The sequence below is a fragment of the Pseudoliparis swirei genome, chromosome 10 (assembly GCF_029220125.1).
Source record: "Pseudoliparis swirei isolate HS2019 ecotype Mariana Trench chromosome 10, NWPU_hadal_v1, whole genome shotgun sequence".
In the NCBI taxonomy this organism is placed as follows: domain Eukaryota; kingdom Metazoa; phylum Chordata; class Actinopteri; order Perciformes; family Liparidae; genus Pseudoliparis; species Pseudoliparis swirei.
The window spans coordinates 6,012,596-6,030,676 of NC_079397.1; the positions used below are offsets into that span (position 1 = coordinate 6,012,596).

An 18,081-nucleotide genomic window follows, 5' to 3' on the forward strand; every position below is an offset into this window, starting at 1 on the left:
ACATAATTGCACAAGGGTTTTCTAATCAGATATTAGTCTTCTAAGGCGATTAGCAAACACAATGTACCATTAGAACACTGGAATGATCGTTGATGGAAATGGGCCTCTATACACCTATGGAGATATTTCATTAGAAACCAGACGTTTCCACCTAGAATAGTCATTTACCACATTAACAATGTATAGTGGGTATTTTTGATTAATGTTATCTTTATTGAAAAAACAGTGCTTTTCTTTGAAAAATAAAGACATTTCTAAGTGACCCTAAACTTTTGAACGGTAGTGTATATTAAATGGTTCTGAACTGTATGATTTTGGGAATGTGTGGGAAATAATGAAACACGTGTTTTACTCAGTAATACAACCCATTGGCCATAAATACAGGGTAGGAAGAGAGTCACTTGTTCTAACACTGAAAATGTGACTTCAACACATTTTTATATTAATATTGATGTGGGCATGTGCAGCGCTGACAAACAAAGCCTGAAGTCTTCCTCTGTACTTAGTATTCAGAAACAGTTGGCATCAGATTCCCGGACGACAAATGATTCTTTCTTCATTTCCATGTGTTCTGATAAAGCGATGACAGGTGGACCGAGTGGTCAGACTGCTTCTGATTCCTTCCCCCTCTGAGATGAGGTAAAATCCATAAGATATTATTCAACAAAAGTATCGGACCCATGAGTAATCCATCGACGCAGCTCTGTTTGCCTGAGGGTAATCTTCATAACTGACAGCTCGCTGGTTTTCCGCACGCTGCATCTAAACAGTGGGCACGTCCATAATGTGTCCACCAAGCAGGAGCATTGTCCTCGAGGGTCAACGCAGACTTGCTAATTTTGTATTCATATATTCACAGCGTCAGCCTCCTCCTGTACACTTCTGAGTTTGGGCTGAGGATGTTCCAGTCAAACAAGCTTTGGTCAAACCAGCAAAATATGCAAGTAAGCAACTTTAGTAAGTTCACTCGAACACATGATGTTCCATTTGTATCCAAGTGGAATGTGAGCGAGTTATTATAACGCACCATCGTCCATACCCATGGCAACCAGCTAAAGAATATATCCTTATTATAGATATAATATAATGTTCTAATGCAACCACAAATATGTCAAAATGACAGTCCACAGGGACTGATACTTTTAACAGTGCATTCAAATTCTCAATGAAATATAAAACATGAAGATAAAATCTTGAAACAACAATACAAAAGGCTTTAAACTAGTGTGTAACAGCAAGAAATAGGAGTAAATATAGAACAATATGAAATACATTAAAGCATAGCATAAAACATTATTATAACCCGACTTTAATCACAAAAAAGACTGTGAATTTAAGGAGATGTGGAAAATAAAAGAAACTCTGCAGGAGCAAAGCACAAATAACAGCTTGTCAATGACACTCAATGGGAGTCCTACCACTGTTTACATTTCAGTACAAATATATGTTTAGTGCTTTGTGTTTCTGATGGCTAGAAGGAATAGAGACTAACCTTTAGCTGTACAACGCCTGCTGCAGTGTCTCTTTAAATGCTTCCTCCGCTCTCACCGGCAGCCACTCGGATCTAGAGAATGAAACATTTTTGTACGAATGAATACAAAAACAACAACAATCTATCTCATACTAGCTCTCACTGCAAGCTCCTGGTGTGCCTTCCATGGGTTCCTTAGAAAAAACATCTTGCATACCAAGACAATAAACCTCCTTTGCATTCTAATTCTTTGATTATTCAGCGTGCACAATGGGCTTAAACAGCTGTATCCGGGAAGAGATAAATACAGCAATATCTTTGGCTCCTGTTGATTGTTCCATCAGCTCAGTAACCTGTGCAGTTCAGTGGTGGCAGATATCCATTATCAATGGACTGTTTTCACAGACAATTGGCCTTATTCACGGAACTGCCCGGAGACACCAGCCATGTTTTGGAAAACCAGTGTGCAGAGCAGCTGGGGATCTCCTCCCAACAGATGCTGCCTGAGGTGGAGGTGTGGGAGGGTTTCCAGTCCAGCCCTGGTGGGTAATGTCGGGGGTCTGGGCGCCGTCTACACCCACCACCCCTGCTGTCCGTTGCTTTCACAAGGCTGATGAATAAGTCCTTTAAATGGGGTCAAATTGCACAGGTTTAGAAATGAATTGTCACTTCATTGATTAGTTGACTGACACATCTCAAATGTGAGGATTTGCATTAGCTTGTACACAAATAAATAGATTTAAACATAAAATGAATGCAACCGGGACAATGACTTCCCAGCTCAGGGCAGCAACACTAGCACATAATCAGCTCCGTGTCTAGAAACACAATGAAAGTTTGAGTGAACAGCATGTCCTGAAAGTCGATTGCTTATGCAGTTGTTACTTTTTCTACAAATGTGACAGTTTGATCTGAGAAAAATAAGCATGGAGGTGTTAGCAAAATAAATTTCATAGCAATCTGTCCATGAGACATCTTTGGTTAAAGTGGAACTGATTGGGTATAAGAAAGGTTAGTAAGTGACCCACATTACTATGAACCATCCTCTGTAGACAATGAATTTCCACAGCAAATTTATTATAATTAAGACCCAATGCCATTGCTCTACAAAATATACCAAAATTCATATATCATAATCTTGGGTCTATGAATAACACAACAAATATATAACAGAAATACGTCCATTGATTTATGAAACACCTTGTTGTTATTCATTGTAAATCTATGGCATATACTAGTGGCTTGGGATAAAAGGTCAATAAATGACAAAGTGGAAAGGTTAATACGTTACATTTAATATCGCACTAGACATATTTATTTCAGTGTATTTCATGCATCAAAATACGAGTTCAAAATAACTCCAATTATTATTAAATATGTGCTAGTATAGGATACATCTATGTCACCTAATGGTTGCATTTATCCAGTTGCATAAAGTGGCATTTAAGTGTTCGCCATATAGGAATAACTTGTAATAATGTTTCCTTGATTTTGAGATGCATTTTTCTTAATAACTTCATATATTAGTTGTATATTGGCACCCATGGGGCACTGATGGACCGCTCTCCACACTCTCACTGTTCTCACATGTAAATTGCCTGTGCAGAGTGCCGGCTGCGCTGATGGCGAGTCCCATTACGATCGTGTGCACAAATCAATGATGCGTCATCATTTGAAGTGAGCTGCTAAATATGCATGCATAACAAATAGCATGATCGGAGCACAATGAGCATGTCATTGTGATATTAGTCGCTACTCAGTGTTTGCCTTTGTGGCTTTAAGCAGCCATCTGCACAAGTCCTTTTGTGAGGCTTCATAGAACACAGTTCCTGTTTCCTGCTGTGTTTTCACATTTTCTCCTCCAATCCTTCTGCTCATCGCTTTTTACCACAAAACAGTGGGACTCGTAATTGTAATATCTCTCGGTATGGACGGTATTAATCCACTTCTACATTTACCTGGATAAATAAGACTGTAGCTCATGTCTCAATCCTCCAAACAAGACGCTGACATAGTAGTCCAGGTAGTTTCAATCATTTACTGGCTTCAAGCGTGAATTATTTGAATGGATTTTGTGTCGAGAACAATTTAAAAGATGTATTTCAAGTAAAGAGTATTAATCCCAACCAAATGTTGGGCCGGCTGCAATCATGCAACCACATCTCATACCCCTTGCCCCAACCCATATCACTCGGAGAAATGATATTAATTCCAGAGCTGGGAAATGCAACATCTCAACACAATCTCCATGCTCAACAACCTGTGCAGTAGCTTGTGTAACGACGAGATGAGGAGGCAAGGACACAATCTTTAGATATGAGTGTGGACTGAGAACCAGTCTGCAGGGGAGGTGTGTGTGGGGGGGGGGGGGGGGGGGAGAAACTCCACAGAGGAGATATTCCCACAGTAATCTACAATCAGAGGGGGAGCTGTGAAGCAAGCTGACCTTGAAGTGTTTAACCTGCCAATCAAAAGAGTGTTTCTCCTCTCTGACAGGCAGCGGGGCAGAACGCACAGCCCCTGATATGTCAGCTGGGTCGTGAGGCACAAAAATATGTGTGCCACTTTCCACACGGAACTCTGAACACCAACATGTGCTTTGCACCAGCCTGTGGTCTGATGGCGGTGGCTGTGATAATAATCCGTATGAGCAAATACAATAGTAGCCACTGTCTGAATATAATAAACAGTAGAGCAGTTTATTGGCATCTGATGAGCTTTTAAATACATTAATCTGTTACATACATTTAAATACACATCCCAACTAGCATGGCCAAACAGACTTGAAGATGCATGGGTTTCCTCCTTGAGAAACTGATATGATAACACTTTATTTCCTGATCCAATGTGAGGTCCTGGGAGGGGGATGTCGTATGTGTACGGATTGTAAAGCCCGCTGAGGCAAATTCGTAATTTATGATTTTGGGCAATATAAAATAAACTGAATTGAATTTATATTGAAGTTATATTTATGTTGACTATCTTCAATATGTGGTGTCTACAGAGACTCTGTTTCCTACTGCCAGAAATTAATCAGATTAGGAAGTGAATTGCTCAATAATGTCTCATATAGAGGGCAAAAGATGCATAGGCCTACTGTGATATAAATTACTTTAAAAAGTATTGCAGGAAGGCTGCAGTATTAATAGCCGCCTGTGCAAGGCCATTAAAGTCTAATGACTTCTATGACTGAGGCGATATCCACACTAATACGTTTCTTAAACGAAATCATCTCTGTGCACACAAGCGTTTTAGCACCGTTTCAGAAATAACAAGAGCCTAACATGCAATCCCAGGGAACTAAAACGGGGTCAGCAGCAATTTCGAAATTTGTTTCCGGGGTTTGAAAACGTGGAACTAGGCGCAAACGTAGCAACGGTTACACTTTTAAAAATTTATTGTGTGTAGTCTGAATGAGATATAGGCAAAGACGCCCTTACTGTCAAAGCAGCACTCTTTAAAAGCTACGAAAAAAAGGTCCAGTATCCTTGAAAGATATTTGGTTTTGCTTGACGGAAAAAAATTGCAGCATGAAAATCCTTAAAGGGTACCTGTAGTGAAAGCGAATATGTAGCCAGATCAAAAAATAATGTGTTTCTAAAGGTTATTCATGCACTGACGGTCCAGTATTCAATAACAATACGTAGTTTAGGCTGTTCAAAGTCCTCAACTCCGACATGCGACATTGCACTGGAGCTTGAATATGTCGCGGGTGGTGTGACGTCAAATCGTTGAGAGATCGACGGCCAGCCACAGCGGATGTGTTCAGATACCAATATAAACAACGTCGAGCGCTCGCAAACAAATGCTGAGAGATTGATAATATGGACGATGAAAGATTGTCTGATTCAGCAACTGGATACTTGTTTGAACCTTTAAAAGCAGACTATCCCATTTAGTGAATTGTGACAGCGATGATAGCGATGATTCTGATGAAGTTGATGCCGAAGGACCGCGGTCCAGATGCTTCACCGTGCGGACCGTGCACGCAAGTCGGCGGACGTTTGGTGCAGTTGTGGGAAATGTGTGCCACAGAAAACAGACATAGAGTGCATTTGTTGTAAAGAGCACGAACTTATGTCCGATGATATAGTGTCATTAGACCTCATCTGCTTCACACAAAGAGTGAGCTTGATAGCTACATCGCGCATAAGCCAGCGCTGGAGATGTCTTTCATTGATGCAATGATCGGCCGACATGTTCGGGGGCCTGCACCCGAGGGAGAGCTGTCAAATCGGTAAGTTTGCCAGTTGTTTCATGTAGGCTAATTTGCGATCACCAGAGTTGGTGTGATTATTACTAATATTCTGAATATATTCACCTTTATTCTCCCATAAGCGAGAGGCCTAACATTTGCCTGCATACTCCGGATTGGCTGAATTCCTTTCAACGACTCAACGTCATAGTTAGCTTTGACATGAGTAAATAACTAGCAAAATGGCTGCGCCCTGAAGCGTTCACGGACTCGGAATGTTGACAAAGAAATGTAAATCCTCGGGCTATGCGTGACTTGTGGGTAAATATGATTTATTTGATGCGCCGAATGGATGTAGCACGTTGTTGTTTTGCACTACAGGTACCCTTTAAGGTCAAATAACTAAAAGCCTCTTTAGTACTAGAACATATGTTCATGAATGAGGAGGGTAAAGCTGAATCCTTTGTGCTTTGACACACCGCCCGTATTTCTCCTTCTACAAACGTAATGCCACAGAAATGCTTAGCAACTGTGTTTCCCCCTCATGCCTCACAACGGCCACGCTGCACCGAGCAGCTACAGAGGGCAACGCTCTTTGTGCATCCATCCACCAGGACTAAAGGGGCGTTCACACCAAAAGCTAAACTATTTTTCGCGTCGCCCAAAACGCGTGAGTTTACTCGCTCGACCATTCGCCGTGTTCTCGCCATGAGCGTCGAGACGCTCCGCGAGGGGCGGGGCTTATCTCCGTGTCTCGTCTCCGTAAAGACCGTTATCATTTCCTTCATCCACCATGAAGAACTAACCACTAGTTCTGCTTGATACTTGTTGTGGACATCCCACCCACTAACGCCCTCGTGTTTGGGTTCATGACATCACCCGTAGGATCACTCAGCTCGGTCACTTTCACCGATGAAGTTACTGTTACGTCTGAAAGACTTCCGCTTCCAGCGCTTCGAGAGCGGAACTCAAGAGCTGATTGGCCCGAGTTGCGAGATGAACGCCTCAAAGTTGAAATATTTAGCTGAAAACGCGTTGCCTACATCGCGTCGCCCCAAACGCCCCAAACGCGCCGCCCGGGAAAATATTGCGTCTATCGCAGCCACACGCGTCTGTACGTTGACTTTTCATGGGATTTGGTCGCGCAAAAAAATAGTTTTGCTTTTGGTGTGAACGCACCTTAACATCTACTCCGAGGAAGAAACTTCCACTCGTCAAGCAGTGACAATATTTGAAGCTTGAACTCCACTGCTGGTGCACAATCTGCCTCTAGTGACAGACGGAAGTTTTCAGGTGGGGAGGAACACACTGTTGTGAAATGAGACGTCTGACACCAACGCCCTGCACGCCGTTGTTTCATTTTCACTCCCGTCTTGATATCTTCCTCCTGGTTTTTCGTCATATGCGTCCCTTCACCCTTTGCAATCACCCCAGAAACATTGTTGTGCTGTCAATACCTCGCTTCGCTGAGGAGACGCTGAATTATGAATACGCGATGCCATATTCGCTCAACCGACAGAAGAGCGAATAAGAAATGAAAACGCATGACACCGAGTAAAGCTGTAATAACCTGACACTGAAACTTGGGTTTTAATCATCCTCACAGTTCTATCTTTGCAAGCTCCGTGTGACTCGTACCCCACGATCCACCGCCACGACGCCCCATCTGCTGTTCTTCACACCAAAGAGTTTGAATCCAGTCTTTTGGGGGGAGAAACGCTGCACCTGGGTAACGGAGAAAAGGCAGATTGCAGCAGCTGTGGCGTTGGTGGATGCGTTATTCTGTCGTGACACAATTGCAATCCTTCTGCTTTTGATGGCTGCTCACTGGGAGAGTAATTATGAACCGCAGAGATCACTTTGAATGTTACCCTCCCCACACACACACACATGTGTAGGCAGTTGTTTTAAATTACAGCAGTCAGGGGTTAGTTTAGACTAAGGTAACTTTAGTCAGTTCAAGCTAAAGGCCACTTTAAAGCTGTCTGGATTGGTCGACTTCTTTAAAAGGAAAACATTCACAACTAGAATGGGCACTTGGTACAGCGCATACCTTCGCATATCACAAGATTGGGCATTGAATTATGAACATTTTGGCATTAGTTGCATGCCAATTGGATAAAAATTGACCGCGCTATGGTAAAAAGAAGATTTTGACCTTTTCATGACCTTGACCTTTGACCCGATTGATCCCAAAATCGAATCAAATGGTCCCCGGATAATAACCAATCATCCCACCAAATTTCATGCGATTCGGTTTAAAACTTTTTTTGTTATGCGAATAACACGCATACAAATAAATAAATACACGGCGATCAAAACATAACCTTCCGCATTTTCAATGCGAAGGTAAATAGCCGTTTTTATAGCGTCGGTATATGCCGTGTTGCCGTGACGCATCTTTCCAGGTCATCCTTCATCTCCAGTGACGTTACACAGATGTGTGTGCACACATGCTCGGCAGCAGGGCCACTCCTTTTAAAGACATGGAAACAAGGGATCACAATATCTCCAGCGTGAGGCTTTATTCCCGTGGCAGCGTGCTGTCCTGCAGACGCTGCCCTCTGAGCAAACACGATTACGCTGATGATCGGAGGCAGGCTTGTTTACGGCTCCTGTCAAGGTACTTTAGGGGTGACTTACTGTCAGTGGGGACGGGAAACTTTGGAGATGAGATGCAGCTTTCAGGTATCTGAGACGATTAAAACGTTTTTTTTAAACTGAAAACTGGGTGTACACAAACTTTGAATCAAACTACTGGACATGGTGCCTTAGTTTCGGACTATTTCACTCGTGTGTTAGAGAAGCAATGGTTGCGCACTTAAAAAAAAGAAAGAAAAAAAGACATTTTTGACAGGCAACTGGACCAAAACAAGACCGAAATGAAAGCTCTTGCTGTTTTTCCAAGTATATGCAAGGCCAAAGGGACATTTCAGCATATGTATTAAAATAAATGTTTTTTCCACGCTCGTTCCTGCACATTCCCGGCGCCATCTAGCAGAATACGCCAATGTGTATTGACTCAAATTAGTACGTGAAAGATATTTTTTATGTTTTGGGAATTTCGGAAAACCAAAACAATGTATACTTTAAAAAAACGTTCCAGTTATTTTATGACCGTGAGAACTCTGGTGTATGTGTGGGATTGGCTCAATATAAACTGTTCTTAACCTGGCTGCAATCATCAAATGCATTCGATAAGAGCAACTGTGGCGTATTTTGCATTACAGCTCTTAAATGTACAGCCATAAATATAGATCTGGGCTCAGAGGCCCACTAGGTTTTCATGGTAAAGGATGCCCTTGTTTAGAGTTGGACCAGATGGCTAACTTTAGGAGGCCCTCATGGAATGACGTGAGTCGACCCCAAGGTTGGAGCAGAACGCCCCCTCCTGCTTCCTTAAAAGAGGTAACACAAAGGCATTTGTGTGGATTTTCTGGACCTTCTGAAATCACCCGGGCTGTAAGCAGTACGCTCGTAATTAGACCCGTTTTCTTTCTGTAATAAAACTGCATTATATCAGCAACAATATAGTGTCCGCGGAGATCTTTTCATCACCAACATTCTTCAACATCACGGCCGACTGAAGATTAACAACACAACGTTTCAGGAGCCTAAATTGTAGTAAAAAGGATTGAAAGATGGTATCAAAGAATGACACAAGCTGAAGAACATTGTGTTATCCTCAATACAATAAAGTCAAAGGTTTCTGTCTGATGGTGCAACAGATAGTCAAAGCTCAAATAATCCTGTTCCTCAAACCAGGGAATATGTCCACGTACATGGCCCTCATACGTGCCAATGCTCGCTCAAGCAATGTTGACAGTGTCACTACTCGCTTTAAATAAGCATCGGTCACCGACCGGAGCAGTTGAGGTCAGGTGTGATCATGATGGATGTTGACATGTGTCCGGTCAGCTGTGCAACCGCTGGAACAAGAGAGATAGCGATGCATTTGGTTGGCAGACCGCCATTTGAGAGCGGGCTCCATCTTGACTGAGGGTGGCTGATTCCTATCTCAATCTCTGTGATTTCCCCACAATGGTTAATCCATCCACTGGAGGCGATACTCGTACAGCTACCGGAGGTAAGATGATTGTTATTCATGCCCTGATGCATCACACAGTAACCGGGGACCCTTAAGGGTCAATGTGTGAGTAGAAACCTGGATGTATACTAAAAAAAGATGCTCGATGAGATCTAGGATTATCTGAACCTCTACCACTGCACTCAAGATATGCAGAGGTGTCATGAGAATACAGAGAAACAATGTTTAGCGCGCCGTACAGCCTGGGAGGTGCATCATTCACATGAAATTAAAGTTGAAAGTGAGTTTGGTTGTTTCCTCTTAAATTTGGTTACATAATTGTTCCCTTTTTTTTTACCAATAACAAAAGTCACTCAAAAGCATGTTAGAAATACATGACTAACCATAACGAGGTGCGATTCATCAGACAATTTGTAAATTTACACTGTAAAAAATACACATTTTGGAAATAAAGTAAAGCAGAGCTCATGATTCAAGAGGTATTTCTGTTAAACAAGCGAAACTTAACTCTATTTCCATCAAAAAACATTCTCACCTGAACGTGAAGCCACAACAAAATAAACATTGTTGATGCAATGTTTACTTATTAAACAAAACTATAAACATTTGGTAGTGTAATTAAACGGTACATTTTCACCTGTATAATTTTCTTCACGTCTAATTGATTTGGCTCTTTCAATATAAATCCTTCTACACTGCAATTGCATGAAAGGCGCTACATTAATAAAGCTTGACTGACCTTCACGCACACTGTACATCGAGTCTGAACAACCGTGCAGTGCGAGTCGTTTTACAGCCCACGAGGCTTTTAATACGGGAGATGTCCTGATGACCGTCCGAAGTCATCGCGTATTCTACCTTCCTCGACTTTATCGCAGCGGCACGTTAATGTGTTAGCAGGTGTGTCGGTTCACTGTATGAACTGCATTCATGCTCATGAGCCCGGAAGGGCAGGCTAACTAAACTAGGATGGGGGGGTGGGGGGGGGGGGAGTCTCCATGGTGACAGCAGCCAAAGAGCCGGATGCAACTGCGTAATGGGAGCTACTTGTAGTTTTTTTTTTTTTTTGGGGGGGGTTGAGAGTATCATGCGAGCGGAGGTGATTAAATCCATTTGCTGACTCATAGAAACTCTTTTCCTTCCCATCCTGACATTCATTTGTTCAAAACGTGTGACGGGTTGTAATCTTCGCCAAAACCTTCACACACCGAAGAAGACAGCAGTCAAAACAACTTTCATTTTCAGTGTTTCAGCATTAAAAATGGATGTTAATATAACAAACCTGTGAGAATCGTTGCATTAAATGATCCCAGAGAGAAATCTATGTTTTCGACTCATGGATATCAAAGAGCTCATATTTTATAGAGTGCATGGAATTGAAAGCAACTTCTTCAAATATTTAAAAGAGGCCTCTCTGTTGCCTTTGGCCTCCATTATTCATCTATTTTTAATGCACGGGGCCACAAAATGAAGCATAATGCTTCAGAATCATGAAAAGATTGCCACCACAGTGCCTTTACTTCACCACTCCAGCTTGGGCTTTCCAGTAGATGATCAAAGCGGGTCTCGGCCTATAAAAAGCCGGAGTCTAGGGGCAAAGCGGGTCCATTTTCTGGCTACTCTCGCTTACCTTTCAGGGGCCCAACTGGGCTTTTATTTGCTCCTGCTGCCTCTCTGCTATTACCAGGAGTAGATGCACTGAAAGACGGCCGCTGCTTTTTCAACTTTAAGTGCACATGGACATGTGGTGCTTGGGAACTTGCAACGAAAAAAAGAAGAAGAAAAAAGTGTAAATGCTGTAATTTTCTTCTTTTTTTTAAGATTACTTAGGTGGAGACAGTTTTACTATGAGCAGAAAGAGCAAGTCTGAAAGGATCAAGATTTGTGTCAAGTTGACCCCCACTGTGACAATTACTGTAGTTGGACATGGCATTGGTGCTTTTATGCTCTGGTGGCAAAAGCACTCTAGAATGTGTTCTAGAAATGAAGGTGCATGTGTCATTTCCGCTTTGGGTTATGGTATTAGCATCTTGCAGGCTTTTTTATTACGCTCACAGGGCTGCAGAAAAAAAAGATAAGTGTACCTGATGTTCAACTGTTTCACTTTCAAGAGTTTTATATGAGTTTTATTTGCTGAAATCTGCAGAAGATTTCCATTTCTTGACATATTCTTCTGCATGTTTGAGAATTAATAGAAGTTCTTCTGCTTTCCTGCACAACTTGGGAGGTGAAGATATTTTTTGATTTACTTTAGCACCAAGCGTCATATTATCCGTCTGACAAAAGTAACTCTCGAACACAGCGTTTATTCTTGGAGGAGCGAAAAAACCTGACGTGGTTTTCAGAAATAACAGCACAGTCTTGGGAAGGCGTTTCGTTACCTAGCAACTCCACTGCATGCCTACTTTGACGTAGCGCTGACGGTGAAGTTACTCATTAACCAAATAGTGTTTGTAACACGGTCCCAACAGAGAGAGAGTGCACGGAGGATAGAGTGACGCCAACATCCTTTATGGGAACAACTACATCGGGCACAAGGGGGAGGAATTACCAATTCTCTCGGAAGTGGGGGAGCGTTGATGAAGACATGCAGGCAGAAGGTTCACCCATGTTTGAACACAACATACAGACCCCGCAAATTATACTTACGTGTTCAATTTATGGCTGACTGTGCGCCAGAGGAGCATTAAATAAGCATCTGGGTGTTTTGGCTCAGGTTTCCAACAGCTAAGCGGAGGAATTAATTGTCCTTTCTGAGGCTCAGCACTACGTCTGAGGCCACCTCGTGTGTGAAATCAAACTTCTTTATTCCTTTCTGGGTGACAACTTCATTACCTTATTCAATGAATGGTGCTGGGATAAGTTTTTTAAGTGCCGGTTGTGGAACTATACAGAGACATACGGTATTAAACAAGAAGGAATTACCTATAATGATATTACAATTACATTTGTTCGGTCTTTTAATAAAAAAATATTTCACATCAGAATATTAAAGTCACGACTTTCCCAAATGAAATATGAAAGATCAAAAGATGAAAAGAAACTTTTTTTAAATTTGTTGCTGTGCATTTGTGAATTCCTCATAATGAATACAGCTCTATCCTTCTACTTTTTTCAAAAGGAAAATAAAATGATTAGTAATTACTAGCTTCTAACCAAATGTTGTTGTATGTTAGACTGACCTTGTATGCCCTATGACTCAAGGTTCTGCTATTTTAGATGAATGTATTGTAAATCAATGTAAGTCACCGATTTGTGCCAAAGTGGACATTCAAAAAACAAACAAACAACAAACTTAAAACAAAATTTGAAAAAAATAACCACTGGCCTGGAGTGAGATGATGCTCCCATAATGAGAAAAAGGGGCTGCTTCTTTTAGTCAATGTTGAGTGAAAGATTTGTTGTAAACTTTTATTTATTTACATTGGAAAGATCCAGCAACATTTCTTTATTTTTTTTATTTACTGCATCAATCTGGTGCACATTGAGAGCAATAATTAAAAAATAATGAAATAATAAAAAAATAATGAAATAATTTTGCGCGAGAGTAAATTATCCATTTCACGATTCACCAAAATATCAAAGTAATTAAACATCTGGGTGTAAAGAAACAGCCTTTATGGGATGCAAACACCTAAGAGGAGTTGATCATGAATAAAAATCAGATGCAGCGAAAAGCGGTCAAATCAGAAAGCCCATGCCCAAAACTGATAATAGTATTTACTAGTCTTACTTAGAGTTGTTGCTCTCATATGTAAAGTCACCAGCTGAACAGACATCATCAGTCTGATGGAGTTCACCCCTGTGGTCTGTTCAAATATTTCCCTCCCAGATTAAGTTTGCTAAACACACAATTCCGCGCAATTACGCTAGCCTTGGCGTCTGTCGTTATACATCGCTGAGGAAGAGCAATGGGCATGGAGCGCAGTACCGATGAGTGGCCACTAAATCGCTCCAGAGTCAGCCCATCAAGCCATTAGTGGTCCAATTGAAAGCAGCCTGGAGGCAGGAGGAGGCTTACATTTTGGATGAACTTCGGTGGCACAGGAAGACGGGAGGAAAAGTACATAACCCTGAACTTGAAAAAGAAGCGTAGAAGAAGAATATCACCGTACAGACTTTTTTTTTAAATATACGTGTGTCTTTAGAACACAAGTTGGCTAAATTTAGGGCACCAAACTAGATCGGAACTAGATTAGGAAAATATGACGTTTAGGTTAAAATAACTATGGATGTTGCGTTTCTTAAATACGTGGCATTACAAATACATTTTGAAAAACGTTGTTTCTCTGCATCCTTTTATAATTACGTGTGTAAGGTGCGAGTGGATTTTGTCGGATCTATACGTCATGCGCAATTTTTGCTGGCATAGCTCTGAATGCTGTCTGAGAACAATCTGCTGAAAATAATTTCAAACAATAACCATTTAGTATTTGAAAAGAGTTTAGCTCACAATCTAATATGAAGGATAAGCTTCTTATTGGATTAGGTGAAGAAGAAAATGGGGAAACAATCCTGTTTTAAAACGGAAAACTAGACCTGAAAGAAGAAGAGTGTTTTGTTTGTGCTCATCTGTTCTGAATGTGCCATCTCTCTTTGTTCTTCAGGTGCTGAGAGAGGCCTTCTTCTTCTTGTCTTTGAATATTTAACAAGCCATAGCTTAATCCCCCCACGACGGGAAGAAAAGCACCAGCCACACTCCCTGAGGAGTGGAGATGGGGATTAAACCCAGAGCTTTTACCTACAGGAAACCACTCGAACAGTATTACATTTCCCCAAACTCAGATGTGTTAGCCTTCCTGTGGCGCTACACCAAACAAATGTTGCTTGGTATTGACATTGACTCGGTTTGAAAGTGCTTTGGGCTCAGGCAACGCAATGAGTCATCAGAAGCCGTTCTACGAGCAGTTTTCAGAAGCTTGCCTGACCCAGATATTGCAAGTCGAGGAATATATTTCGATGTTTGCAGCTTTGATCCTGTTAATATGACGCCGGCCGTCTTTTCTGCCACCTTTTGCAACATGAGACGATTTGTATCTTCCTGCCAGCAAAGGGGCGGAGTGGGTTGAGGCTGTGGAGCGCTTTTATTTTCCTCTTCTCACAAGTTATCTGGCTCTCAATCATCAAGTAGTAATGTAACAGTTTATTTTGTTGCACTTTTGTCTTTGGCTCATTTGAAAGCAAATCAGGGTTCGTACAATCGCTCACAAGACGCCCGTTAAGTGGACAGACTATTGTCTTCCAACTGTTTTTGATTTTGTTTTTGTCAGATAGTTAAATATGAACATCGGTCCGTGTTGCTTCATTTTATTGTTGGAGTTTGTTTTTTTAATACAAGAAGCTGCTGGGTATCACCTGACAGTCATTTTCGGTGTTTTCTGTATTTGATTTAGATTGTATTTTTGCGGCTGAGGATAAGACCCCCCCATGGGATGTTATTTCTTTATAACCGCATGGCTAAACAACCAATTTTAAAGATTGGTTGCTGTATTTAAAGCGGCCTCTGGACATCAATGCCAACTTCCATGAGAAATGCAAAAAGACACCGTGGTATTATTTGATGTTTTGTCATTTCAGGTACAAATGATGAATGCCAAGACTCATATCGTGAAAAACATGATCACCCGTTAACTTTCCCATAGCTTCAACTGTACAACTTACATTCTTCAACAATATCTATAAAGCAGTCCACAAAGAGTGCGAACATCCAGAAAAGCTACACAGTCCTGGACTTTTGCAGACTGTTAGTTTAATTTGAACTAAAGCCTAAAAAGATTTTCAATTGGGATATTCCACACAGTGACACTCATGGGTGTGTGTGCCAGGTCTTTATTCGTTAAATAAGTGCATCAAACATTTACAAGAGCCTTATCTCAAATTGCTGAAAATCCCTGGATCCACACCAAAACCTTTGGCTCACTGCCTAACTTTTCAATAAACATCTATGAACATGTTTTTAAGATGACATGCTAACAAGCAAAACCAGACACCAAAAATATATATTCTTTGTCGGAGATGATGAGGACCGCTGTTTGATTATTGTATCCTGAAGTGCAGAAACGCATTTCTTAAAGGCAGTCTCTCTGCGTTACCAATGAGGTTTCAATATGACGGCAATAATAATGTCTGACTGGGAGTTAGTAGTGGTGTATATGTAAATCACAAGTTTCATCACAAAAGTCACCAAAAGAATAACAAAAATATGAGATGACACTTTTTGTGAAGGGCTCTGGAGGAAACCGTTGCACTTGGACGCTTAGATGATCGCTGTTTCGTTTTTGTGCATCGATGATATTGAATCGTTGATCGTAGGACCTATATATTAATTGATATATTAAACCTTTTTATCTCGTTTGGTCCGGTTGAAGCTCACAGCAGCCGTGAAGCTAGCATTCAGGAGAGCGATGGAAGGGTACACGTCTCTGCTCCGATTTGCCTTTTTCGGGAAGATTGTATTTTCCAAAACGCACTCTCCTTTTCGACAATGGAATGATCTCTGCTGGTGAAATGTGACCTGTCAATGTGACAATGGAAGATGTTGTGAGGGAGAACTGAAGCTCTGTCATCACGGAGGCCCATCGCTACCATACGAGGATGAGATGCTGCTTTAACAACAAAGTACAAACTGATTTTTTGTGTTAGAGCCAGACTGGATTGGGATAAGAAGTCTCTAATTAATCATCTCTCTTTTTATGTTTTGAACGATACCTGCATGCCTCCAAGTTAGTCTTATTTTATGGTTGACGTATTAATCTAAATAAGACATTAAAATTAATTTAGCCTGCTGTTCATCATAGGCAGATGATAATCAGATTTTCACGTTTATTGTTTCACTGTTCCTTATTATCAAAGCAAGACTAACAGTTGAATTGGAGGTCTGCTCATGATTTGTAAATAATGAGTGACGGCTCATCAAAGAGACCGGGAGTAACTTGGAGAGCTAAGCTCATACATTAGCAATGAGCCACACATTCTCCTCTCATGGGAGAGAAGCAAAACGGGGTCTGTCTTTTGTGTTCGTCATATCTCCTCCAGCCCGTGTCTCGGACGCTTTGACTCACAAAGGACAGATCGACACCACGGAGCCAGGGGAATTGGTGCTTTGTGGGAAATGGCTTCCCTGTGGCCATTTTGAACATGCCAGTACATCTTCCCCCATGCATTGTCTTCTCTTAAGCTTCTCCTGAGGGTAATGTTATGTTCTATTTCTCTCTCACCGTGTAAGGATCATATAGCTGCACAGATGTAGCAGGGCTCTCAAGTTTTGAAGACAGACAAGAGTGACATTTCCATCAGTACCCACCCCCCCCAGAACGAAATTTTCTGATATCAGTCAGTCGCACGCAATTCCAGGATGCTTTGTTTTCATTGGTTGCTGGATTAAATCGTACCCAGATACAACAGATACGGGTTTTTTTCTGATTGGCTGTTGTGGAGCCCATTTCTTTTTATTGATTGGCTGATAATGGCTCCTCACAGCAGAACTCCAGGGGAGCGCTTGATTCCTCCACGGTGAGGGCAGCGCGGCCAGCTCATGTTTGCGCGCTGCGGCACATTAACCCTCCTGTTATGTTCGTTTCTTACATACAGCCGTGATGTTCCCGGGTCAATTTGACCCGGTTAATGTTGAATCATCCAAAAGTGGTCAGAAACCAAAAAATTCTAAAAACTATAGTTTGTACATCATCACCAACAACATTACTAACAATTAAATCAGTTTTTAGTGGAATTGAGTTATTCACCCCTCCATAGATCAGAGTTCAATCAGGAGCACTCACTCGTTTTAATGAAAAATACATGTTCAAACAATTTTTTAGGAACATTGAAAGAATCTAAATCTAAATTGCATTAGTCTACCATAACATGTATTTTCTCTTAAATTTAATTTGCATTTTGTAATTTTTTTTCTTTTCATGGGGTGATGTAGATAAATAGAGATGAGGCACCTGTGCTGTTCAGGGTCATAATGACCCGCCCACTAAAAATCAAGCCAAATGAGTCATAAAGGATTTGTATTGAAAGTAAACGTTAGTTATGTTTATTTTTAGTGTTAAGATGCATAACATATATGATAAAAGATGACCAAAAGCCAGCACATAGTCATCCTCTTGGTGAAGTCATATGTACCTGCAGAGTGTAATGTTGTAGGACTGCTCAGCAACCATTTTGTATGTTTGGCCCCTCCCCTGCTAAGGCGTGCGTGGAGTTTTCCCACAGGGAAAAATAAAGGTTCCCGTCAAAATAGTATCTGTATTTCTCGCACAGGTGGGGTCGTTAGAAAGAGAATGTGTGTGGGTCTGAGATTGGGATGAGACAGGGTGTGTGTCTCTCCCAGTCAGACAGACAGTATATTAGAAGTACTATAGG

The 18,081-nt window shown here is 41.4% G+C and overlaps 1 protein-coding gene across 1 annotated transcript in view; it reads right to left on the bottom strand.

Annotated features, from left to right (window-relative positions):
- syt1a (synaptotagmin Ia) overlaps positions 1-18,081 on the bottom strand; it is a 166,366-nt gene that overhangs the window by 98,186 nt on the left and 50,099 nt on the right. Inside the window, exon 3 of the mRNA XM_056425497.1 lies at positions 1,493-1,564. The gene's annotated coding sequence lies outside the window, so the exon portion shown is untranslated. The remainder of the gene's footprint in view (positions 1-1,492; positions 1,565-18,081) is intronic.